This window comes from Meleagris gallopavo, chromosome 2 (assembly GCF_905368555.1).
Source record: "Meleagris gallopavo chromosome 2, MGAL_WU_HG_1.1, whole genome shotgun sequence".
Taxonomy (NCBI): Eukaryota; Metazoa; Chordata; class Aves; order Galliformes; family Phasianidae; genus Meleagris; species Meleagris gallopavo.
Window position 1 is genome coordinate 59,486,106 of NC_139405.1, and position 26,911 is coordinate 59,513,016.

The following is a 26,911-nucleotide window of genomic DNA, read 5'->3' on the forward strand; positions in this document are numbered from 1 at the left end:
ATGTGCTGCATGTTGCATTCTTTACATGGTTTTCTTACATATAGATCTGGAAAGTTTTCCCTACTTATTTACAGCAAACTTTTTTTCATCCTTCAGCTCATCACTGAAGTTTGCATGGTGGGAATTCAAAAGAATTCAGGTTGTTTCACCTCTTTGCAGTGAGAAGTGAGCTGTGCTGTTGAAATGTGTTATTCCGAATAGATCACTTGTATAGCTGCAGACTCAACAGTAGAATTTTCAATCAGCTCTTTATGAGGATCATAATATACCTAAAGGCTCCAGCCAGGACTGGGCACTCAGTGTGCAAAGTATGGTGCAAAAATCATTGTCTGTGGCTGAGGGAAATCACAATCTTTATTTCAGACAAGCTAATCGCTAGGTCAGACAGTCAAAAGAGTCTGAAGTCTGAGAGAAGACCATGTGTTGTTATGGATGCTGATTAGAGTAAATGGATTTTTTTTAATGGATCCAAGGCACTTCTAAAGTCACTGGAATATTCTGGGTTCTTAAAGCCATTAATATTACGTAGACATGAAATACAAACAAATCCACTCAGTTTTTTCACTGGTTTCATAGTGGAGGCTGTGACTATACTTAATTTACTCCAGCTCTTACATAGATCTTCCTGGCATTTCTTTCAGTTTTCGTTGTAGAAAGCTCTCCATAAGTATGAATGCTAGTTTCTAGTATCTGTATGTGTGAGATACAGCTAAAGAAAAACAGATAGGAAAAAAAAAAAAACAGTCACAAGATTTTTCTGAAGAGATTGAGACTTGATTTGGAGACCACATTGCAGGAGTACAGATGTTGTCTACTAACTGCTTACTCTCCATTTGGGAGCCCTAAAGTGGCATTATAACAGAACTAAATCATTAATTTTGTCATTTATTATAAATCTACCTTATAGTGCTGCTGGGAAGATTTTACACCTGGGAAGAATGAAATATTCACTGCTGGGCACTAAGAATGCAGTGTACCAAGAACAGCGGCATTCTGCTAATATCAGCATTTCATCTCTGCTTTATTGGACTGCTCTTTCCTTTGGTTTCTTGGTTTCATGACAGGGCTAATTTACTCCACTGATTTATGCCCCACTGACTACAATGACATTACATGAGGTTTAATCCAGCAAAGAATTAAGTCCAGAAAGGTTATTCATAAATGATTCTATTCTTGGGTGCAATCCTTGGCTTAATAGTTTCTCTGTTCACTTTTTACCGACCATCACATCCAAAAAACTGAACGGTTGCATCTCTGCTAGGCAACTACAATGGTGGTTTTTCTTTCAATACTTTACTATATTCCAAAACACTACAAGCTCACGTTATTAACTAAACTTCTCTCACAAAGCACAGCAAACAAACTGTATCACAAACTGTTTAAAACTGATCTTTTAATCGTATTCAGTTGCCTCTCTTAAATGTCTAGGGAACTCTTTTGATATATAAGTAAATCCTACAGCATTTCATCAGATGAGCTTGCTGATTAAAAGACTTCCTTAAAGCTAGAAATTGTTCTGTTCTAAATACAAATGGAAGTTTGCTTCCCTTGAGATAATCAAAGTTTTAAAATAAAGCTCCCCTTCTCCCACATCTATCCAAACCTTTGCTTGGTACAAATAAAAAAAATAAATTTGAACATTGCATTTTTTGGTGCATGTGTGTATTTTCTTTCTTTTTTTCATTCCTTTTTCTTTTTTTCCTTTTTTTTTTTTTTTTTAGACCAATGTATTTATCAGTTCTGATTCAGTGGTAGACATTCAATATTAATGACCTAATTGCATTAGCAACAGACTGCCTTTACTGAAGTGACAATTCAGATCTGAAAGTGGAGGATTTCAGTATGAGTGGGCTTGATGGCCTGAGCCCATGGTGACTACAGAGATCTCTGCGATGGGGAACAGGATGTGCTTCCTCCCCAGTGGACTCAGGCTTCTGATGAGAAGAATGGAACTTACTGGGGAACACAACGGAGCTCTTGTGTGGAAAAGTCAGCTAAAATTGTTAATACATTCTCACAGGGACAAAGGGCTCTCACTAAATTTGTCACCTTTGTCATAGTGCAAGATGCTTTTCTTTCACTTTTGACTTTACCTAATAAAAACACACCACAATCCACTTATGTACAGCACTATATATGTAAAGTAAATTGTAAATAAATCACTGACTACACTTCTCCCCCTGGAGAAGATGAGAAAAAAAGAAAAAAAAAGAGGTTAGTCACAGTGCTTAATACATTCCTGGAAAATCCTCAAATACAGCTGTGCTGAATGCAGTATGAGAATATACTATCTTCCTGAGTCAGTATCTCAGGAGGATTTTTGTCTTTTATGAGAAGGACAGGAATAAGTCCTTAGAGATATAGAAAAGAATGAGCCTGACTGTCTCAGAAAATCCATTTTAAAACTAGGAAGACTATCTTAGAAAGTCTAGTTTCTTTGCATCTTTTTCATTAAAAAAAATCCCCAAAGATATATATATTTATATATTAACCAGGCTTTTTTCTATAAACCATGTAGCAATAAAAATTAATAGATGTAATGAACAGAAGAACAGATCTGCATCCCAGACCCATCCAGATTAGGTGTCTACATGTGTCTCATTTACATTTTAATACTGCAGCATGGGCCTCCAGAGGAGAAGGAACTATTAACACTCCTGCTCATTTATACCTATAGTGATCAGAGAATTAATGTTTTTATGAATCTCATTTCCTGAAACTTGAAAAAAAAATTGCTTTTTACTATTCTCCCTGATATATTCATAAATAAACACTGCTTTTTCTGGAAGTTATACACTACCCATCCTAGCACAAACTCCCTGGGTGTTGCTTTGATGGAACCCAATGACCATCTCTGTAGATGGAGGCAATTATACAATGATCCCAAAACCTTAATTTTTTTTTTTTTTTTTTTTTAATTTAATCTCTATAAACACCTTGAGAAAACCATCATTCCTTCTGCCAAGGAAAAAAAAAAAAAAATCAAGAAAAGAAACAGCTGAAAACTGTTAGCAATATAACAGCTTCACTAAACAGCTAGCAGTGAGATTAATTACTGAATGGAGTTAGTGCATCTTATTGCATTATTATGGCTAGATGAGACAAATGAAAAAACAGATCAAGCATTCCCTACCTGAACTAGCAGTGTCCTGTTACTCTTAGCAAAACCTGAGTTTTCTGTGAGTATACTTCCAGACTTGCCCAAAATGTCAAGTGCTGTGATCAAACTTAATCAGAACCATCATTGATCAAAATCCTGTCTTATTTTCTCTCAGATCTTTTACAGAGATGAATTTTTTCTTACACTGCAAATAGCATCAGATTTGGGAAAAAACTATTATATATCATCATATGATCCTCACTGTTGGTCAATGCCCCCACCTTTACCTCTTTTAAAGCGATATCTAGATAGACGATTATTAGGAGTTATCTTTATTAAACTGGATGCCTGAAATAAAAGAATGACAGCAAGAAAGAAACAACAATTAAATGTAGGTAAGACCTGACTCAGATGATTAGAAGGCTCAAGATGAAGACAATGACTTAAAAGTTACAGAAACAGCCCATGGAATTGACTTCATTGAATGCAAGTTCAAACGCAAGAAACACCAAATCATTACGTTTTCCTGTGCAAAGTTATTACAGTATTTGCTGAAACAGCTAATGCTGAGGCACATGTATTTATTTTTCATTACTAAGATTATTTTTTTTCTGAATAATACAACAAACACTTTGTTACAAGATCTTAGGAAAAAAAAAAAAGGCTATTTCAAGCAAACGCAGAATTACATAAAGTTTAATTTTGGTTCTGGAAACTTTATATTGCCAAGCTGTGTGATACCTATGTGCAATTTAATCGTATTTCTTAAGCTTACAGGAGGTTGTACACATAGAACCTTTTTAGAAAGCTGTATTATATATATGTATGTGAGCTGCTCTGAAAGGAATGCCTCCTATTTTATTATGTTGGCCCATGACATCAGAGGCAGATGGTGGTATGGCAATAGAGGTTGAGTTTCCCAACCAATATTCTGTTAAACTTTGCTTCCATGTGACAGATGGCAGCAGAGGAGAAGTCTGACAAAATGATGTCTGACATAAACTTAGATATGTACATAAGTATATATACATATATACAAACACACATTATGGAGTAACTGAAGAACTGAAGAATTACTACATGAAAAACTTTCAGCATATTGATTCTCAGGAAAAAAACCACATTCATTATCTGGCAGGAAGGGTGATGCAGAGGGCTTTCTCAGTACCTGTTGAACTAAGTCACAGCCATGAGTTGTGATGTTGACTCCTGAAAAAACTCTTTCAAGAGTAATTTCATCACCTGCAGTATTGGTGAGCAAACATCATTACTAGAGTTTAATATAAAACTCAAGCTATGTTATATGGGAACTGCTGGGTGGAGGTACAGTTTATTTACGCTTATGGTTACGACTTCCAGAACTCTGCTGTTCCTCCAAGTTTATCATCCATCATAAGAGGGCCATTGGAGAACTGTTGGTACCAGACCAGATGCCTGAGAGGGAATGTATATTGACTTGTTGTCATTATTCCACAGAATTAATGGTCTGCGTTTTACCTGGAAGTAATCATTCCTTGGCAAAGACAAGCACCTTTCTTATGTGCAGTAAAGTTATTTTTTAAAAAATGACAATTCCAAATTACCAGAACCACCATAATAGTAGGTGGATAAGCAGGAAATTGAAAAAAACAAAAAAAAGCCAAAAAAAAAGCCTATAATTTCTTAACCTTTGTAATGGTCAAATTACTTTTTTCCTTTCTTAATCTGAAAGCTGTCCAAGAGGTTTTTGATTTTTTCCCCAGAAGGTACAATAAAATATGAATCATAAATACAGATACATGTTGGAAAACAGAAGTATGATATAAATGTATTTGTTTCAACCAAAACATCATAATCTTTGTTATATCAGCTGTCTAGAAGGTACTTAGCATAAAGTCTTTCTTTATTTCTCAGTGGACTAGTCAATTTTCTGGAGATTTCCTTTTGAATAAGCATTTGAAGATCATTGTGAAGACGTGCTAGAATGCTTTTGTTTAAAATGCTGCTGTGTGCTTGAGAGCTGTTCTGTCTTGTTCAGGGCAACTGTTCCCTAAGTGTATTCCCTGGCATGTTTTTTCACCTGATGAATGGAAGAGACCACAGGAGCACTGAAAAATCACAGTGCTGTGGCTTGTCAGATAAGAGCTGTGCAAGCCTTTAACAACAGTGGAAGGTAGGACATACTTACCTGTTTTGAAGCTGTATTACAGATACTCAGCTTGACTCAAATTTTCTGAAAGTTTAGCAAGACTTTACAGCAAATCTGACCTAAAACTTTCTGCGGATCTCTCCTATTCGTAGGTATTTCAGTCTGATTATGCTTTTGATAACCACTCGATATTTGGCATTTTTCTACAATTTCATCTCACAGCTAAAGAGAAGGATGTGCTTCTTCCTGTTTCAGACATCAAACACAACCCAAAACACAGGGGCTTCCAGCTTGTTTGAAATAGAAGCAGGGATCCTTTATTGCTGACCTCTGTGTTAAACGAGCTGCAGGGCACTCTGTGGATTCAGGCTCAGGGATGAAATTTACATCCTTGCTCCCAGAGGCGAAATGCCTACCTGGGACTTTGCTGGACTCCCTCAGAAAACTGAAGCAGGCATGTCTTGAGGAGTAGGAGGGGAGCCATGGCAGTCTAACCTGTGCTAATCCCCAGATTACCGCTTCAACCAGTGGTAGGGCTAGGAGAAAATCTCCACTAGCCTCATTCAGCAGATACTGGGTGCACCTTCAGTGCACATTGCTCAGTGCAAGCTGAAGGCACCAACAACACATAAGTAGCAAACTTAATTTTTTCTTTCCTGTTCTTTGTGGAATTGTCTCCACCTTACCTTTTCTCACTTGAGTAGGGTTAAAAAGATATATTTGGTTATAAATATTTGTTTATTCCATCCAAACAGGTTATGGGAAGTCCTGAAAACTGAAAAGTTCCTTGTTGCTTCCTCTCTCTGTACAGCTCTACAAGCCAACTTCTCACCGTTAGAACAGAGCTCTGATTGTACAGGGGTCAACACTTAGCAGTGGCTGTTGCTCACATCAAAGCGATTTAGCCATTAGAGCTGTGTAGATTCAGAAAAATCATCCCATTTATTTTTAAAACAAAGCCAGCTGCCACTATCCATTCAGCAACAGCAAAATAACAAAACAAAGAATGAAGTTGAAACAAAAATATAAAGTAAAAGGCTTAAAATACATTTCACCCTGGCTATTCTGTTATTAATTGGAATAGATTATTACAGCAAGAATCTGTTATGTGGGCTTTGAACTGAAGGTTTTATAGCAAGAAAACTTTTACTGGAAAAAACTTTGGACCTTTCCCCCCCCCCATCTTCTGGAAATTCATTGCAGTGGTTTAATCATCTGGCTTTGGTATCTGACTGCCTTTCACAGTGGTAGCTTTTCTTATCATTATGTCTAACTGTGTGTCACCTTTTCCAACAGTCATAGAATTAGGATGAGAAAAATTGGTTCCTTATGCTGAAGGTCTAACAAAGCCACAGACTGCTCACAGCCTACCAAATGAATGCCGAGCATTTTAAACTGAACTGAATTAGATGAAACTGTTGATTATCAATGCTAGTCAGTCTTCTGGGGGGCAGTCAGAAAAAAATACGTGCATTTCTGATGTTTGTACAGATTGATTGGGGGAAAATATTTTGATGGTTCAACGTAACTCTGAATTTCTGATAAACAAACACAAATGCTTCTGCTCAGTAAAAATTTGTCCCTCCTTGTTGAGACACATATATAGCAGGCAAGCCTCGATGATGTGACTGTGAACACTGGGACCTTGGATGTAGGAAACAGAAGTGTTAGGAGTGAGGAAACAATAAGAAGGGCAGTAATATGTTGTGAATATGTTGTGTCTGTCAATTTCTCAAGAACATGGGCCACCATTTAAACAACATAAAATTTCACCAGAGATGCACGGATAATTTACTCTTGTCCACCACCATTTTAGAGCAATGCTGTCTCATAAGTGGCAAAAGCCAGAACATTTTATTGGAGAGTTTTTACTGGAAAGACTGACTTTTTCCCTGACATTAATTTTCCTCGTGATGAGCTATTGTTTATTTGAAGGCTCTGACAGTGGCTGTATGATCAGGAAGCTTCATGCCAGCTCTACCTTGGCTTCACGGCACTAGTCATTGCACAACAGCCTAATGATGCTCTGGTCTAAGTGCTTCTGTGTTGGCCAGTGATGGCACTGTTGAGAAGGTGGAGTGATAGATGGTATGCAAAGTGCTCTGCTCAGCTGAAGCAGCTCTTCAGCAGCCTCAACAGTCAAGTTAATTATTTTAACGTACAAAAAGAAAGCCAAATACTGCATACATTGTCATTCATTGCAAATGCTCTAGATGGTGTGATCTAGATGAAAGGGGCTTTAAGTGATAAAACCTGAACAGTGTCTGACTGTTAAAACACAATAATCGTCATTCAAAAGGCAAGTGGGAAATGTGGACTAGCAGCAGAGCAATAGACAGATCTCTTTGGCAGCACCATCAGCAGCACAGCAGCCAGGAAGATGGTTAAATCAGGAGGCTTTGCCTGTCTGATCTCCATGAAGCAGATGAAGGAAGAATGAACATATCTTAACCAAATAGCTCCCTCAAGCCTTATGCTCTCGCATAAGGAATTAGAGGTATCTCAGAGAACAAATAAAGCAGTCTACATAGATGCAGTGATGTGGACTCCCACTATCTAGGATCTATATATTCAGCAAATGCATTGCTTAGTGCAAACATTTTGCTTTAGATGCACAATATAACAGCACTGAGTGTCAGAGGGGTTTCAAGGTCAGTAATACCTCTTCCTGTGGCATCTAATGTTTAAAGTAACTGAACTCAGCTCAAGTTTCTGCGCTATTTTTCCCTCACAGTATTGCCCTACTGCAGGCTTTTTCCACCTTTGTAATCTGTAATAAAAGATATTTCAGTGCTACCTTTTCCATTCAGCAAAATCAGCTAAGCAGGCTTCAAAAAGCAAATGCTAAAGTGCTTTGTGAAACCTTTCCTGTGAAAGGAGAACCACTGGAGAGTTTAAAGAAGTACAATGCAGTATAGCACCATGCAGCCTAGACTGGTATGAAAAGAGTTGACCCTCTAGAGCCTCCAAATGGAAGGACAATTTGAATGCTGGTGCCAAAGGCACCTTTTCCTTGACAGTCCTCCTTGTGAAGGGCAGGGAATCACTTCCTTGTTTATTCATCACAAAAAATAGCAATCTCTTTGGCACAAAAGGAAATAGTTATAGTAATGGTCCCAGTCACAGCCTCGGGTAGAAGAAGACGCATGAATAAATTCTGTAGTACGCGTGACCAAAAAAAGGTGATCTTTTAGTTGAAGATTCCAGTAACATTATATCACATTAAACATTTTGGGGGAATGATGAATTATAAAGAGAGAACATTCTCGGAAAGGCCGTGTCCTTAGAGTCTGTGCCTCATTGCGGAGAGTTAAGTGGATGAGTTATATCTGACAGTTTATGAACCTTGTTAATATAATGCAGTACCTGGGAGTGAGCCAGCTACAGTGATCAAGGAAGTCTAAATTAGACCTCTGACATCAACAGACATCAGATGCCTGTTTAAAACTAAATGTTTCATCTGAACCAGTTTCTTTCCTTGTTATCTTCTAAAGCACTGATCTTCAGCTTGAAGCTCTGTTGCTCCATGTGGCTCACAGTAGCCAGCACACATCTCTTCCCTAGGTCTCAGTAAGAGACTATTTAACATGCTGATGAAGAAGCTGCTCTGGTAGGATGAGCACAAGTGACAGCAGTAATTTGACATGTTAGTCTCTCATGAAAAATGGGAGTTTTGTGAGTTTTTTTAACCCATAAGTGTAAAGGCTGCAGGTCTATCACCTATTCCAAGCACAGGTCACTTGGGGCCAGGGTGATTTTGGCAACCTACTCAGCAGAACAACAGGATGTCTCAGCCCCTGCAGGAGTGCATAATGAAGGGTGAGGGAAGGTTTCTGCACCAGCAGAGTAGGACAGCCTCCATGCAGCCTGCAAGCTGGCAGTGGACTGCAAGAAGTGAGAAAAAAGGCCGCAGCCCTTTTCCTTCTGCTCTGGCAGCAGCACACACAGTAGCCAACATGCTGGCACAGCATCTGTGTTCCTTCTTTGTTAATGAAAATGTTCTTTCTTTCTCCTTGGCCCCAGAAGTTCCCAACTTTGTGACACAGAGCAGCAGCGCTCCCTAACACAAAACCCAAAATAGAGCAGTGAAAGTCTTTTTTTTTTTTTTTCCTTTCTGAGTTCCGTTTACAAAATCTATAAAATGGATGTGATAAAGCCAATATCCCAATAGCACTGTAAGGTTTTGTTCATCTTTATAACTTTTGCTTTGAGATTTTTGATGGAAAACATTAAAAGTGCTGCAGGTACTTTAGTGTACCTATGTACTTTATTTTATACTTATTAATTATTAGAGTGCTTTCTGAAGAACAGCAATGATGTCTAAATTTCTTAAGTACTTTAATTTAAAAAATATTAAATATAAGTACTCCAACTGCCTATATGTCATATATTATATGATATCTTTATTTTTCAGATAATAGATCCTTAGTACATAGAGATTTGGTGTTACTAACTTTAACATATCACTACATTTTTGAAAAATGAAAAACAATATTATAACCTATTGTATAAACAATGGATATACAGATGGTGTGTGTGTGTGTGTGTGTGTGTGTACACATACACATCCAGGAGCTTGGCTAATATAATTTATAATAGGGTAATAAGAGAAAGTCACTCACCCTATCCTGGGCTCACAAAATGAACTCCAATGGAGCGGATCTCCAGGGAAATCCTTCCCCACTGGCAGTCAGCTCTTAAATGTGTCTAGGAGAGGTGGAGTCAGGCTCCACCCCTTTCTGCAGCACAGGTGATTTGCTTTCACCTGTGCTCCTGTGGCTGACTCATTGCTCGCCTCAGGTGATTAATCAGAGGTTCAGGCCATGATTCAGCAGTCCCATACACATATTAAGTGTCAGAGATCAAATTCTTAGATGTTTGGTGCTCCTCCACCAACAGTCCAGTGCCAAAAGTGAAAAGTATGGCCTAATTTCATCTGGTTTTATTGCCTTGGTAGAATAAACAGGAGGGAGGATACTTTAGTTGGCAAGACATAAAAGAACATTGTTATGTTGATAGCTAGAGATTACAACATTATTGAATGATATTTATTTCTGAAACCATCTTACATTAAAGTGTATGCAAAACTAGGTGACTTTCTGTAATGCTGTAACACGATGGAAAATAGAGCAATAATTGCAGAGAAGCAAAATCCTAGGCTGCAGCAAGTGAGGATATGCTCAAATACACAGGAAACAAAAGGAAAAAATCTGTTTAGCCTTGGAAGACCTCAGGTAGGTAGGAAAGTCAAAATACCTTTGCATCCACTGCTAATCCTTAAATGAGGTCTGGGAAGGCATGGATCCTGGCTATACCCCTTCTTGTCACTCAAGAGCTCCCCTGGGTTGGCCTTGTCTTCCCTCCAGGTGCTCCACCACTGATTCAAGGGTGACAGCATTTCCACTACACTTACCAACATGTTGCGCTCTTGGTGTCTTCACCATTTCTTGTGCCATTGTGTATGTCACATCTAAAGCACTGTGGGCCCTGTTTTTCTGCATAACTTGTGAAGTTAGTAAATAACAAAAAGCCCCCCCCCAACCCCCCCCCCAAAAAAAAATCAACCAACAAATCAAAACAAAAATATTACTATAGGAATCTGAAATATAATATATCCAATATATATCATTCTTAAATTCCTTGGAAAGTACAAGATAAACTTGGAAATATCTCTCTGCTAAGAGGTGAGAAGGGAGAATCTGAAAAAAAGTTGTTAATATGTGTGCAAGAGTCTTGCTTTGAGCTACAAAACACTACTTTCCAGCTACTTTCTGTCTTCCACAGTGATAGAGATGACAACTGAAGCAAATATATACATTTCCTGCTGTTATGAATCACTGTGAAAAGTCATTACTCCCATAGTCCGCATTTACAGAAACCTAGTGACCTATATTTTACCAAATCCTGCTATTTGATTTATAAAGTAAATTTAAAAAGTAATTCTATGTTTATATCCACACAAGTGAAAATAAATTAAATGAAGCAGACAAATATTTTTCTAAGTAAACCTGACTTAGAAGCTCCACTTTAAAATTGACCAAGGGATTCTGGAGCTTATCAATGACCATTAGACAGAGAAATATGTGAATTAGTCTTGACAGATTTTAGATCTTTTGTCAAACTCCAACTTTTATAAACATTGCATACATATTTCAGTTTAAACTAGGCACCAATTTTAGCCTACTTATAGAAGAGAATGCAAAGTGGCAGCTGTATTTTATTCATACAAACTCAAGAAACTAAATCATAAAATTCTTGATAATTCCCACTAATCAGGTAGGTGAATAGACCCTCGAATTCTTCACCACAGAAGTAAACAATTGCTTCTTAATAGCTCCATTCTATTATGCTTTATTATTTTGTTAAATGTCATGCACATCATAGGTAAGATTATTGTAATTCTGAAGCTATGCATTAATGTGTTATTTGATCTAAGAATTAAAATAAAATGCTTTATCTTTGTGAAGGCTCTTGTTACAGACAAATTCTAGACCCAGTATTAGAGGATAAGTCATAAATCTGAAAATAATGCAAATGTGCAGCAGGTGTAATATATTAGATATGCAAGTCCAGTGGATGGGCAGAGACACAGCAGACTCAATTTGCAGTTAGAGGAAAAGCAAATCATCTGAAAAAAACATATTATAGCAAGACAAATGAAGATCATTTAGAGTATCCAAACATTTAGCAAACAGGGTGTGAGTGACAGCAGGTCTTATTATATATAAAATGTGCCTTCTGCAAAGTTTGATATATGGATGCACTACCCAAATAAAGTAGATTCTTTGCTTGAATGTCTACAAACCAGAGTTGACATTGGTCCACTGAGAATGTCTGTATTTGCAAAAAATCTGAAGCAGATCAGATACATTAATAATACTGAATAAATAGGTTAAAATTAAAGATGAACAGGTAAACAGACTCCAAACCTAGAATTTGCTAAAGCAAAAACATCATATTTTCAGAGGTGCTACAGGTTGTGTCTAAATGACCAGTTTGACTAAGCTCCTGTCATCTTGAGGTCTTAGTTCGCTCTCTTAAGCCGCTGAGGCTTTGATGAAGAAGCACAGGTTTTCATTCACATTTTCAGGGGCTTGCTGTTCCTCTGCAATTAAAACAGCAAATTTGTAGATGCAGGTGGCTGCTTCTGCTCCCAGAAAGAATGAATACTCATGAATTTCTTATGAAAAGTCTGCAGAACTGCCACCAAATGCATAATTCCATGCAAGGGGTTTAATATGTACCTGATGAGAGGGTACTCGCCTGTGAATTTCACAATAATCTTCAGCATGCAGTAACTTAGCCATGAAGGAAGACCTTAAGACCGGGCAGCAAACAAATGTGAAGTTTCAATCGCATTCAGACATGTTAATTGGATGACCTATAAAGATAACTATTTTATGTGGAGGATGGCATTCAGCACAAAGCTTTCTTTGGGATCTTTGTATTCCTCATCCTGATCATTTGGTCAAGCCATTTTATTCAACCTCAAAATAGAGAATCCCATTCATCTTCCGATTTGAATTTGACAGAGTCATCCTAACAATCCCGTGTTCTTTTGGAGACAACCTTACAAGTTCCTTTTAGCTTTATTTTTAGGTCATTATATTTCTGTACCAAACACAATAGTCCTTATGATGGTATATTTTTGTCTTTGTTCTTACACTGATTTACTTGACCTTGAGGTCTTATTGAGTCCCATATCAATGAAGACAACTTCATTGTCCTTGCTGCTAACTCAGTCAGGCACAGTGTTTCAGTATTGAGTTTCTTCCCTGATAACAGCTTAGGATCCACATCTGCAACTTTCAAATGCATAATTTCCCTGTCTGACTTCTTCACACTGCTTTTGCTGCTCACAGTTGTTATATTCTAAAATATCTACTGTCTTCCACAGACCATCTATTCTGTTTCCTTTTGAATTTCTGTGCCATTTCCATCAACCCATTTTTTACCCCAGTTAGCCATTATGTCACATATGGAAAGATGTAACCTAGTCATAACTGTAATGCAATGTTGCATTATCAGCAGCATTTGCTGTCAATATTAACATAACATGTTGTTTGAATGTACTGATTTTGATGTGCATGCCTACTTCGAAATGTTACATCTTCTTTGTCATGAACCATATACTTCCAAAAACACCAAGATAATAGAAGGCAATCCCTGTGCTTTGTGAGGGATTCATGCAATACCAAGGTATAGATGCTTATTTTAATATATATTATTCTTTATAGCTTCTCCCTTCTTTGTGACACAGAAGATTGGTTACGACAGAAAAGTCAGACCTCAGTTTTGCCCTCAAGTTTTATTTGCCCAGTAGCTTCCAGAAATTTTCATCTCCAGAATCATGAAAATAATTAATGACAATTATAATTCTCTTTCTTTTTCTCCATGAATATGAAAACAAATGTTCACCAAGTTTCTCCAAGTATCTCTTGGGTGAACAATTCTTCCCGCCCACTTTAGGCATCTAAATTATCTAAATCAGATTGGTATGAATCTCTCTAGAATTGTCTGTATTTTCTCTTAGATAAGGAAAAAGCTCATTTCTGTTTAGTTTAGACTAGATACTAAGTTTCAGATAACTGAAGTTTGGTGATTTGAGGTGAATCTTTCTCTAGAATGAAGTAAGAAGGCTAGGAGAAGGTTCACAAAAATGATTGGAAAACTGGAGAACATAAGCAGGTCACAAATCGGGAGGAGATTAAGCAGGTTGCCTAAGCAAAAGAGATTAAACTTCATCACAAACATAAAAACAGAGAGTAAACTTGCAAATGACAGGACACTGCAGTCTATTAGATAAATGTATTGTAGACCTCTGGACTAGAAGCTAAATTTAGGCAAGGAAGAGGCTAAGTTTAAATACGGATTTTGGTGAACTTTCTACCGTGTGACATTTTAAAATTAAGATTAAATGCATTTTTAATTTTATTTCAGACAGCAATTAATTCAGAGGACCTCCATGGCCTGCAGGAGGTCAGACTAGATAATATGCGTTTTCTTATGGCTTCAAGATTTGTGACTCTAAGATGGTACATACAGTGTTGATATGCAACATTTTAGTAGTGTTGTGAAAGAAATTAATTCTACAAATGTAGAACATAAGCTTTTGAGGAAGAATCACAGAGAATCTTTCAGCAATAGTACAGTATTTACAATTAGTATCTAGCTCACTCTGGTACAGTGGAGTACAATTACTTTCAAGAGTACTATGATCTCTTTCACAGTTTTCTTCACAAGTAAATTACCTTCAATTTGCACATGCAGTAATAAGTAGTATGGTACCTATTACATTATTATTACTACACCTAATTCACTAGATATGTAATTTGCATTGCTATTTATATAAGTGCTGAATTAAATCCAGAGAATCCTGGGAGAGAAGTAACCAGCTTACTCTAGATCTCAGTTTAATATTTAACACACAAAGATGAAGAAAGAAGGCACATCTCAAAAGCTTCAAACATTATATTAGGAATTGCATCTCCAGAAAAAGAACAAAAAAACACAAAAAATGCCAAAGTATATCTTTGAAACAAAATATATAGGATTTTTAAAATGTAAAGAGTATTTGGGAATAGGGTAAAAGCAAGAAAAGAGAACATGTCACATGTCACCTTGACTCTTCCCTTCACTTCTTCCTTTTCTTTTAATTTTTAGTTTTTTAAGGAGCACAATGTTTCTGACTTCTCTATTCTGCAGAATGTTCTGAAGTCATATGAAATGTGCAGAGAGATAAAATTTCAAAATAAGCACTGTACTGCTGGCAGGAGGTTGCCTGAGGCAAACACCGCTCATGTCTGCAGATCACCACCCAGCCTTGAATCCAGTCACTTGCTTTTATGAAATGATCAGGTGTAGGCACTGAAGGCTGTGAGAACACTGAGGCTGTACACCACAGGTAGGGAGTATCAGCACGTAGCCTTCATGGAACGTATTAAAAGAATTGAACTACAGAGACAGCAATGACAGGAAATTGTACAATGACATAAATCAAAGGTCTTATGGAATAGGGCCACACTAATGAAGCAGAGGCACTGTGCTGCCTAAAGAACTGGAAATACTTTATCTTCATAAAACAGAGTACATTCATAGGACTCGGGTAATTAATGATGCAGGGAGAGGTACTCTTGCTACGTCTATACTGCTAAAAAGGAAAAGGCCAAGGGCCAATCTCTGGTTTCAAGGTCAAATTGTGTAGAATACCTATTGCCCTTGCTGCTTGGGCACATCTCCAGTGCAGGGATAGTGTGAAGACTGCAACACTTCACTGAGCTTCCTATGAACCCTGTCCACTGGGTTTTACTGCTTGCAAGGCATTGCTGTCTTCTCTGCTCACTTTTTTACAGTTCAAAGTGTCTGAAACAACAAGGGCTGTGTCACAGCCCAGCAAAGTAAATCTTTCTCTTCTAGTACACTGTTGCTGTACCATAAAAAGGCTATGCCACATCATACTCATCTAATTTTTTTCCTCACAGTGAAGGTAGCAAGGCAGAGAAGAGACAGTAGAAAAGATTTTTGTTTGACATTGATGTCTGCATAGAGACATTCCCTTGATTTTGTTTTTAACTCTGCAAACTGCTCCTGGACATAAAACTCAGAAATGTGTTGTGTTTCTTGAATAGGGCCTGAGGGGGTACATGAGGGTAGGAAATATATGGGTACAACATTGGAAACCTCTGTAAGCCTGAGGCAGATAAACACGGTGCAGACTCATCCATCCTACTTTTTGGAAAAGTTCTCTGAAAATAATGATATGATAAAATGTTAGCATACACTACAGTACGTAGTGTGAAAATGCTTGTGGAAGTGCTGCAAAAAATAAGTAATGTAATTTATCAGGACCCCTGTGCTTGAATTTCTCACTGGCCCTCTCTTATTTTGAAGATAGAAGTACCCTCTGAGGATGTTCCCTTTTTAGGCATTTCCTCACCTATGATCCAAAGAGCTGCCACTGCACTCAAAACACATGGTTAGAGTGATTATTATTCTGCAAATCTCCACACTTAAAGCAGTGTTTACTTCCTACAGACAACCTTGGTGAGATTAAAGCCTACTGAATATTAACAAAATTAGTACAAATAATTGCTGCTCAACTGGGATCAGTTAGACAGATGAAGAGTTGTTTCCCTTATCATTTTTTTCTACTGATCATGTTTAAGGTCTGCCTTGTAGGAGAATGCATTCTTTCTTTTAGTTGTAGGATAGCATTTACATTCATCTAGTTCTGTGAGTTGTTCATTTATTTGCATGGTGCACAGAACAGATTGCGCTCCTTATTAACCCTATGGTCTCCTTGCTTTCTTTCTTCCAGAGATTATAAGACCACTCCTTTCAGGTAGCCCTCCCCCTCTTTCCTGCCTGCCTTTAAATTGGGGTGAAAACTGGCAAAAGTACTTACTAGTTTTGTTCTGTTTAAAAGTTCTTCCACATATGACGTGCATCTGTGAGTGCACGCATACAAATGAGACAGAACCTGATGCAAAGGGACAGGCCGTACTTGTTGCTCCATTCTTCCTGCTTCTCACAGTTTATAATTTATACTTACAGGAAATATATTTTCCTCTTCAGACTAACTACAGTGAAAAAGATTTTATGGGAAATGCAGTCTGACAGCATTTCGTCATCACTCTTTAAAGGCTCTGATTTCATGATACAACAATACTGAAAATTAATGTCATCTAAGGTTTATGTCCAGCTGTAGTTTAATATCTATTTAAATAAATACTAAAACACACAGTCAAAGAAAGCTCAGTATAGACACTTGCATCAAGAAGAATGCTTCCTGCTGTTCCTTAATTTTTCTGACCTCACTACAAGAGGAAGAAAAAAAAAAGAGGCCGAGAGATAGGTATTTTTTGTCACTGAAAGAGTATACTAGTAGAAATCAGAACATACATTAACATAGCAAATTCTTGATTGATCTTGGAATTTAGATTAACTACAGTAAAACCCACCTAGTAGAACCTGATCTGCACATAGCAATATTTATCAATTTCTCCATCAGAATTGATGGATCTGAACTGTCATTCCCAATACATCTTAGAACCAAACAAAATAAGGAATTTGAATGATTTTTCTCTCCCCTATGTAAAGCAAAGTATTTATGAGGTTACAGAGGATGTTAGGTAACTTATTACTTCACTTTTCCTGTGAAGTATATATACTAAATACAGCAAAATGAATTGGTTTACCAGTTCACTGAGTCACCCTATATTCTGAATGGAATTTAGTAGCACGAGCTCTAATCCTGGTTTAGAGACTGAATTTCCGTGTAATTTCAGGTAGAAATAAAATTTACCTCCCAGGCAACATTTGATTAATCAAACCAGGAGGAAAAGAAACTCTTCTAAGAAGAAACTTGTAGCTTAAATACTTTAACAGATGAATGAATCCATTATTTGGCCAAGCACTTTCTACACAGACCCCCAAATTTGCGGCAGCTTTTTCTCATTCAGGTTTAAGCTTCTAGCACTAACCATTAGCAATATTTTTATTAGTTTGCACACAGTTCCCCTGATAATGTCACATGGCTAAGGTCTCTGTCATCACAGTCCCTACACATACTGTGTTATCTCTGTTCTATAACCTGGAAAAATGCTTTTCCAGGGCAAAGGAGAAACAAAAAAACTAAGTCACTTTTCTGTTTTTTTTTTTTTTTTTTTTTTCTCCAGTTCCATTCTTCTCACATTCTGATGCTGTTTCCTTATATCCAATGGGCATATCTGCTTCATTTCTGCTCTTAAAGGCATCATATTAAGTCTATGCACTAAAATAAACATATTCAGAAAACTCTTGGCTTATTTTTAAAACACCTACACAGCATCTTGAACACAATTTTTCTTTCACCTTGTCTCAAGGCATCACAGGGTTTTTCCTGGCAGTCTTACACATTTGGGTTTCTTCCTCATTTTGTGCTAAGCTGTTGTTTGATAAGGTTCAGCTGGGGAAATTCATTCCTCCCAGGACCCAGTCAGGTTTTTACATCAATTAAGCTAATTGACAGAAGGTTTAACACATTTCTTAATTATGACTGCAAATCCATTCTTGGAAAAAACCCCAAAGCATAGGAGAGGAAAAAAAAAAAAGAGAGAAACAAGAGAAACAAACCTCTTTATAGTAAAATAATGTTGGAAACATTTTTAAGGTAAAACTCTAGGAAAATGTTTATTAATGAATTTCTACCTCACCATGACTGAAAGTGCTCTCAGTAGGAAAATCTGTGCCACATCAATATGACTACCTTAGGTATGATTGTTAAAAAACAAAAAATCAGCGAGTAGGAGAGAGTAAAGGCATTTATGATGCCAGGTAACTAATAACCAACTATTAAACTAATACATATAAAGTAGTTTGATATATAGGCATCATATAAACTTCCTATTCTCAGTCTTTCAGTTTCTCTGTCATTCAGCCTTTGTTTCCCTGTGCTCTCTGCGATGCTGTGTTAAGGCGACAGAAAAGACAGTTCAATACTCTTTAAAATAACGTGTAGTCATGAAATATCTTAAGAAGAGAAACCCCTAAGGGAGATATTTAACCTCAGTCTTTGCTAGTGTTTCTGAACACCTGGTCACCCTACTTGAGAAACATCCTAGCGGTGTTGGGTTTTTTTGAACGTCTGTGCCAACAAAAACAAACAGGTTAGTGAATAAGAGCCCTTTGGGAGAAAATGTTTAAAGCAGCACAAAGGAACTATACATAAATCTATTGGACATATTTTCCATGTAGTATATTAAAAATCAACACTCTATTACTTAACATTGCTCCAGTGGAGTTGGAATCAGTGTTAAACTGCAGCAATGCTTTAAAATAAATGCAGTGTGTTACAATTTTTGTGTTATGTGTGAATACCAGGGAAGAAGGCCATGACATTTTTAAGTGCATATGGTGGTCTCAATCCAATTGTCAAAATGCCGTTTCTCTTTCTAGCTACACTCTGACACCATGGTCTCCTCTCTTTAGCATGTGTTGCATGTTCCATATATTCACTGTTGACAACTTTTCCCCATGATCTCCCTTAAAGATATCATGGGAAGCACTTCTTTCCATTCCAGCTCTTCATTTTGAATACTGAGGAAGAGGGATTTTTTTCCTTCAGAAATAAACCCAACTAAGTTAGGGTATAATATGACCTTTCAGTTGTTCCCCATGGGTCTTCTATTTAACGGTGAGTTTAGTAGTCTCAGGGAGGGAAGAAACAGGTGACGTTGTGCTTTGCTCCCTGTTAGCTGATGATGCCTTACGGGTTGCCAGGATGGCATACAGCAAGATAGGGGCTCTGGGCTTTGCATAGAATGTGTTGGCTTTGCTGTAGACTCATTCAGTGCAACTGCATCTGCAGGAGTAACAGCTCCTCTTTTAATATCCAGTAGAAATTACTTCTCCCTGTCATGACAGGTAAACTCCCTAATGCAGAGCCTGCTGAATGACAACACAGTCCTTTCACAACTCTTCTCTGTACTGGTGTCAGTCCAGATACTTGTTTTCTTTTCCCTTAGCAGTTCTAAAATTTCCGTTCCTCAGTACATGTTGTCTTCAGCAGAGAGGCATTATTTTCTCCTTGACCAGGTGCATTAACTTTTGGAGACTGACAAGAAAGAAGGAAAGAGTGGAGGGGGATGATAGTGGCAGCTCTGTTCCTTGTGTGACTGAAAATACTTTTATTTCTGTTTCATTTAATGCAAGGCAGCACTGAGGCCAAAGAGGAATATGGGAAAGAAGGGGCAGTGCTGCAGATTGAATTATGCTTCATTCATTTTCATCTATTGGCTTGATCTTCCCTTTTCCTGTAGTGCTACTTTTATATCTTCAACTTACATAACATTATATTCAAAGAACGAATACAGGCACAATACAGAGTCTGTCTTGATTGTGGTCTCTATTGACCCCCCATCATCCTGGCTCCTCAGTAAAGGTGAGTTATGGAAGAAGAAGCTGGACAGAAACAGGCTTACTGTGATTATCCTCCATGTGTCTTGACTCCACTAATTCCCAGGTCCCAGTCCTGACTGACTTGGATATAATACTCTGAGTCCGAGAGCGGTGTGTGTATGTGAAAGCCAACAGTAGGAGCCAGGAGAAGGTTCCTAGTGTAGTAGTAGTGGGAGTATGGGGCCAACCTAAGAAAAAGGCAGGTTATCACTGTACTAAACACTTCTCATGAGGTTATGTAATATTTTTGCTCTGATGAACACATATATTTCCTTCTTTGTTGTCAGGTGGGCATATATATATGCAGAATTACTTCCTGGATCTGGTCCACCTCTGAAACTCGTCATCCATTTTCAAAGAACACTTGGAGTTGGAACTCCAATATTTGGAAAGTGTGAGGAGTACATCTACTGTCTCTTACAACCTCAGGTTAATCAGCTCTACCTACACTATTTCAGATGTTTTGCTGGAGGAGAGTTAGAAAGTCTCAAAAACTCTCCTGATGATAATTTGTTTGCCCTGCTTCTGTACTCCCTGCTTCTGTATTTAGCAAAGAAGCACTGTGCTTCTTCTATATAGACTGCTTTAAAATGAATGCTTCCTACTTATTTCCGAGGAAACTACAATACAAAGATACAAAGATCACAGTAGCACTTTTTGATAGAGCAAATTATCAGATACAAAACATTATTTTTTGACAAGGTCACCACCATCAGCTCTTCGTTTTCACCAGCTATGAACAAGAGCCTGCGTGCTATGCTTGTAAAAATATGCACCATCAAAAGTGATTCACTGTTGTCAGCTTTACTGAAATGCACTACCCACCATCTCACTGTGATCACATCCACTGCATGCTCTCCATCAACATTCAGCAAGTGTTGATGAATGTCAATGGGTGCCATTTTTTTTCCATGTGGAGGATTTAAATTCCACATCTTTGTTTTATATGCACTTCCATGTCAGACATCATTTTGTCAGATTGACCCTGTATGGCAACAAATGTAATGATATTGATGGGAAGGTTCAATCTCTACTGCCATACCACCAACATCTGTCTCTGATGTTTTGAGCCAACACAATAAAATAGTACACATTACTTCCAGAGCAGCCCTCATATATCTTTCTCTCTGCAATTTAAACAGAAGAACTACAATAATAATTAAACAAGTCTGAAAAGTTTATTCACTAACCTTCCCAGTGTTCACTTATGAAACATGAATTTTCAAAGCAAGTGGGATGGGGGAGTCCTGGGTTCTAGTCCTGGTCTGAAGAAAACTGCTGTGATGGGCACTGGGTGCAATCCTGGACTCTAGTTGGGTTCAGGCTCACAATGTGTGGTTCAGATATAGCTACCTTCATGCTCACTGCAGTCTTCTTGCATTCACCTTTACTAAGCACTGGAATTGTGAAGTCAGAAAAAAGCACACTAACATTCTTTCTTTGCAGTGTCAGTTTTCAGCCCGTACATTTGCTCCTCAGCTCTCAGAAAGCATAGAATAGCACTATGGGGTCATTAGATAGCGAAAACCATGTTTCACAGTCAGGTATCAGCTGCAGTTAACTGTAAAATCACAACTGTAAAATTGGAGGCTTGACGTATAGAGTCTAAATACAGATATCAAATTACTCAGTGGCAGCAAAACTGATACTTCTGAGCAAAATAAAATTATTAGATGGTAATGGAAGTCTACTGGAATAAGCTCAGAAGAATGCAGGCTCCGGGCACTCATAGGGTTAGATATTAGTTGAGCAAAGGCAGGAAATAGTTAATCATACTGTATAGCTAAGGGCATCTAACCAACATGCTGAATCATACTAGAACCTTTTCTACAATGTCTCTACAGGCATTTTACATTCTGGATGTAATACCTTTTGGAAGCTTAATAGAAAACGCAACAATCTATGCTTTGAATGGATCACGTTTATAAGCTGCTATAAGATTAAAGGCACAGCAAAAGACTGACTGTCCATCTGAGTGTCTCTATGACTGTGCTCCAATGTCACTTCTGTAAACCTAGCAGAAAGATCAGTGACAATTCAGCTTTATGTTATGTTTATTATTTCTGTGTAATGGTTTCAGGTATTTTAGTGCTAAAATGATCTTATGAGCTTTCATCAATGGATGGTGTCATTGTTCCAGTAAAAATAGCAAAAATTGCTAGCTATGTTAGAAAGATTAGAGGAGCGTAGCAACATTTTCATTCTTGTGGTTTCTTTGCTAAAGAATAGAGATTCAAACTGATTAAAACCATTGGCAAATGTGTGTGAAGCCCAATGAATTTGTTTCAGGTAATTATTTTCTAAGAATATTTTATATTATTTTTCAAAGTCAGTCCTTTGATTTTAGCAATAAATAAAATTATGAACAAAACAAAATCTTTTCTTTCTCTTGGCTTTGAAAATTCATGCAGTGCTGAATGTGCTGTGTCAAACTTAATCTTGAGGTATTCTCTTAAATTGTCTTTCTGTAGAATGTGAGAATCTCGAGACAAACTCCTGACTTTGTTTTATTGAAAGTTCTACAGCACATTGCAGCTACTTCCAAATACCAGTGATTATTAATGTATCTGAAAATAAAGCAATATTTGTATACTTATGTTGGATTTGGCAAAATTACTATTCAAGGTCTAATAAAAGAGTTCATACAAATCTGTTTTTCAGCACAGTTGTAGTTTGAATTTGCAACTGACATTTCTTATCCAGGCAGACATAATTTGTCTGCAAACAGCAATACTATTCTTCCTTCATGCACTTTCATATCAGAGTGATATGAAGATCTTAGTGCTTTTTCACCCCCTCATTTTTTTTCATTTTCCAATCATATATATCTTTTTTTAATATTTTTCTTTCAAATAGTCCTTATTTTTTTCAATTACACCAATAGTTACCCAGTGACTATGACCTTTTACTGTTTTCACTTAATGCCTGTTAAGCAGATAAAGATGAAAATGTTGAAAAACTGAGTATGAAGACACAAATTCGTAATGGAGGAGCTGAAAATGTTAAGATGTGTAACAGCTACTGATATTCTACAGTTTTCTCTATAGTGATGAATTAAGCTTAAGTATCACTATGAACATAAGATTTCAGGAGGGCATTCTATGCTTTTCTGTCCCTGCTATATGGAATGTCTTTACCTAATTTCCACCATTATAAAACAACTATCACTAGTGTAAGTGTTGATATGATTATATGATTTGCTTCTTAGTTTTACAGCTGTTATGATCTGTTACCAGAGACTGAAATTTCCACTCTAAAGTTCTACTGAGAAAGGGTTGTAAGCATCTTTAGACATTTTGCATGGAGTGATAAAAGTAATAATTTATCAGCGTGATTCATATTCATTTATCTTTGAGACTTTCTAACACACTGAAAAAAGAGGAAAGAAATCTGGCAGTGATTTTTCTGTGTTGTATCAGCGACCTGTAAATGAAAAGTTGTGGTAGGTACTACAACTAACAGCCTACTAGAAAAGGTGAGAAAATAAATACTTTGAGCTGTGACAAGCACTGTATCTGAAAGCAAAAGGACTATGACATAGTCAGTGATGCCAATCAAACTTGAATGCAATTATTTTTCAGTTTGCAGATGATGTTATTTATGAATTAATGAAAACCAAGCGCAAATTCAAAATGACAGGAATAATTAATAGTGTTTCACAAAACTGTTGGACTTTTATTGTAAACGAACTATTCATCTCAGAAAAAATCTTCAGAAACTACACACTGTCCAAATTATGCCATGAAGCTAGATGTGGGACCAGGTAAATATTCCTTGTGTTTTTCAGTCATCACAAGAGAAGTCTCTGTGCACACTCAAGGAAAACTGGAGTAGAAAAATTCTCATGGCTTGATGTCACTTTTATTATACTTCCAATTTTTTTGTCACTTATGCTAGAAGCCAATTATCTGGGAATATGTGCAATTGAAGTACATACTGATTCTATCTTATAGTCTAGAAAATGAAAAACATAGCTATTCTAGGAGGATACTTTGCTCAAAGATCAAAAGCGCTACTTCTTCAACCCTAGCCCAGCTACAAAAGTAAAAGGAAATGCAATATTTTATGTTCATGTGTTTCTAAAAATTTTTTCTTATATAAGAAAAACTGAACATGAGACAGCAGTGTGCCCAGGTGACCAAGAGGGCCAATGGCATCCTGACCTACACTGAAAATAGTGTGACCAGCAGGAAGGTGATCATCACCCTGTACTCAGCTCTGGTGAGGCTGCACCTTGAGTACTGTGTTCTGTTTTGGGCCCCTCACTACAAGAAAGACATTGAGGCCCTGGAACATGTCCAGAGAAAGGCAACAAAAGTGGTGAGGAGTCTGGAGCATGAGTCTTGTGAGGAGCAGCTGAAGGAGCTGGGATTGTTTAGTCTGGAGAAAGGAGGCTGAGAGGAGACCTCATTGCACTCTACAACTTCCTGAAGAGAGGTCGTGATGAGAAGGGGTTTGGCCTCTTCTCCCAGGCAACAAACAGGACCCAAGGAAATGGCTGCAAGTTGTACCAGAGGAGGTTTAGGTTAGACATGAGGAAAAACTTCTTCTCTCAGAGAGTGGTAAGGCACTGGAATGGCCTGCCCAGGGAGGTGGTGGAGTCCCTGTCCCTGGCAGTGTTTAAGAGGCGTTTGGATGAAGAGCTGAGAGATGTGGTTTAGTGCGTGTGGTAGCAGTAGTAATGGGAGGACGGTTGGACTAGATGATCTTGAAGGTCATTTCCAACCTTTTGATTCTATGATTCTAAGATTTCACTTTTCTACATAGAAAGCTAAGAGTAATTGTAAGTAAAATTTCTCTCTTTTTTTGGAGATGAGGAGGAATTGAAGAACCTCCAGAAGAATGGCTCTTAAAGAATGTCCAGATAATTTAGTTGTTTACTGTGTTGGAAGGTAACAAATCCTATAAGGAGACATAAAAGTTTCCCTGTATTTTTTTTTGTGTTGTGAGTAAAATGAGAGCAACTAAGAGTGCTTTACTAGCAACTAGAACAGGAATATAACCATCTTTGTCTTTAACATTACTGAAAGTTGGTATATTTACTGAGCCTGTTAGCAACCATTTCTTTCTTTGAAATGAGAACAGACTTTGACAATAGTGAATTTACCATATTATTTATCTGTAATCCAAAATACAGTCCTCCTAAAAGAGTCTAACGTTCTGAGACTAAATTTCCCAGGTTTAGATAATCATTTTTTATCTAGTGTGCAAAAAGCAGTTTCTCCACCCTGCTTTGCCAATGTCCTGGTTTATTGGCACAGTGAAAAGAGTCTCTATAGTCTCTATAGACTTTGATGTTTTAAATATAGTGCTATCCATTAGCTGCAAGTCATGCAGTTGGATATGCAGGTAACAACAATCTATACCAATCCTCCTACTAGCTGTGTGCCTGGTGTCCTTTGCAGTCATAAGATTTTTTTTTTTTTAGGATCCTTTGCTTTGCCTCCCTAACTTACAGAAAAGCAATAACTCACAAGGACGGCAGCTGTTTTTTAGTCTTGCAGATGCCTTTCAGAGTAGGTGCAATCCAGGAAGAACCCCCTATACTACTGAATGTGACAAGTCATAATATTCTAGTTCTCTCTGTGGATAATTAATCAACAGTGGCAAGACAAAAGCAAGGGAGAAAAATCAGAGCAGGATTTCTTTTAAAAGCTGAATAAAACATTAAAAACATTGCCAGCTCATACTTTGCCACTATGTGGTACATGTATCGTTAAACAGGAAAAACAGAAATGACATGCATTAAAATACCTCTGGCAAATTGAAAGTAGCATCACACAGAAATCACACCAGTGAATTCAGATTTTAAAAGAAAAAGCAAATTGGCTCATTTGAAACTTGTAATTTTGTGTATATCTCATCAGTACAAAAAAGGAATGGTGAACAAGATCAAGAATGATCAAGTAAATATGATACTATTGGAGCTTTGCATTTATGATCTATTATAGCACTCTCAGAATCCCCTGATGAATTTACAGTCTTGTAATTCAAATTATTTACCTATCATTTAAGACTCTCTGTAATTTGTACTGTCATGTGCTGTTGCCTATTATGCCACTATGATACCACAGGGATTTGATCAGTGGCTGAGCTACTTTAACTCAATTAAGTATACTTGACAAACTGTGAGATATTCTAAGTTTCACAGAATTATTTTTAACAGTGACAAGATGACACATCATTGTCTCTTGACTGCTAACCTAGATTGGATGAAACCGGCTGATAGAGGAGGCTATCTTGGCTGATATGTGTACATAACAGTAACTGAGAATGCATCATACTATTAAGCTCCAACACTTGCTTTACTGCTGTTATAAATGTTAGCTCCAAGCTATGATAAAAAATTTTCACAGCAGGACTCCTGCTCACACTTCTTTGGAAGTTAAGACCCATCTTTCTAGCAGTGTAGATACTGTGAAATTTGTGCAGAGCTGAGAGTCTGAGTTTCTTCTCAAAAGATCTCATCAAGCTGGTTATAGTGGCCATTTAAGCAGGAATTGAGGTCCATCCTGTAGTCCTTAAAAATAAAAATTTGCATTACTTCTACAGAGATTCCATTTAGCTGTTTGGTGTACAACACATTTTGCGAGACTGCTATTTATTTTGTAACTCATATTTCAGATCTGGTTCAGTGGACAAGACCAGTTTTCTGACCTTTGACCTTATACTCGTATTTGCAATGACATGCTTATGAGTGTCTGAGTGTTCTATTCTTCAGAAAGCAAACCAGGTTGCATATCTTC

General features: G+C 37.4%; 1 protein-coding gene across 3 annotated transcripts in view; it reads right to left on the bottom strand.

Annotated features, from left to right (window-relative positions):
• NKAIN2 (sodium/potassium transporting ATPase interacting 2) overlaps positions 1–26,911 on the bottom strand; it is a 517,696-nt gene that overhangs the window by 24,368 nt on the left and 466,417 nt on the right. The gene's annotated exons all lie outside the window — the stretch shown is intronic.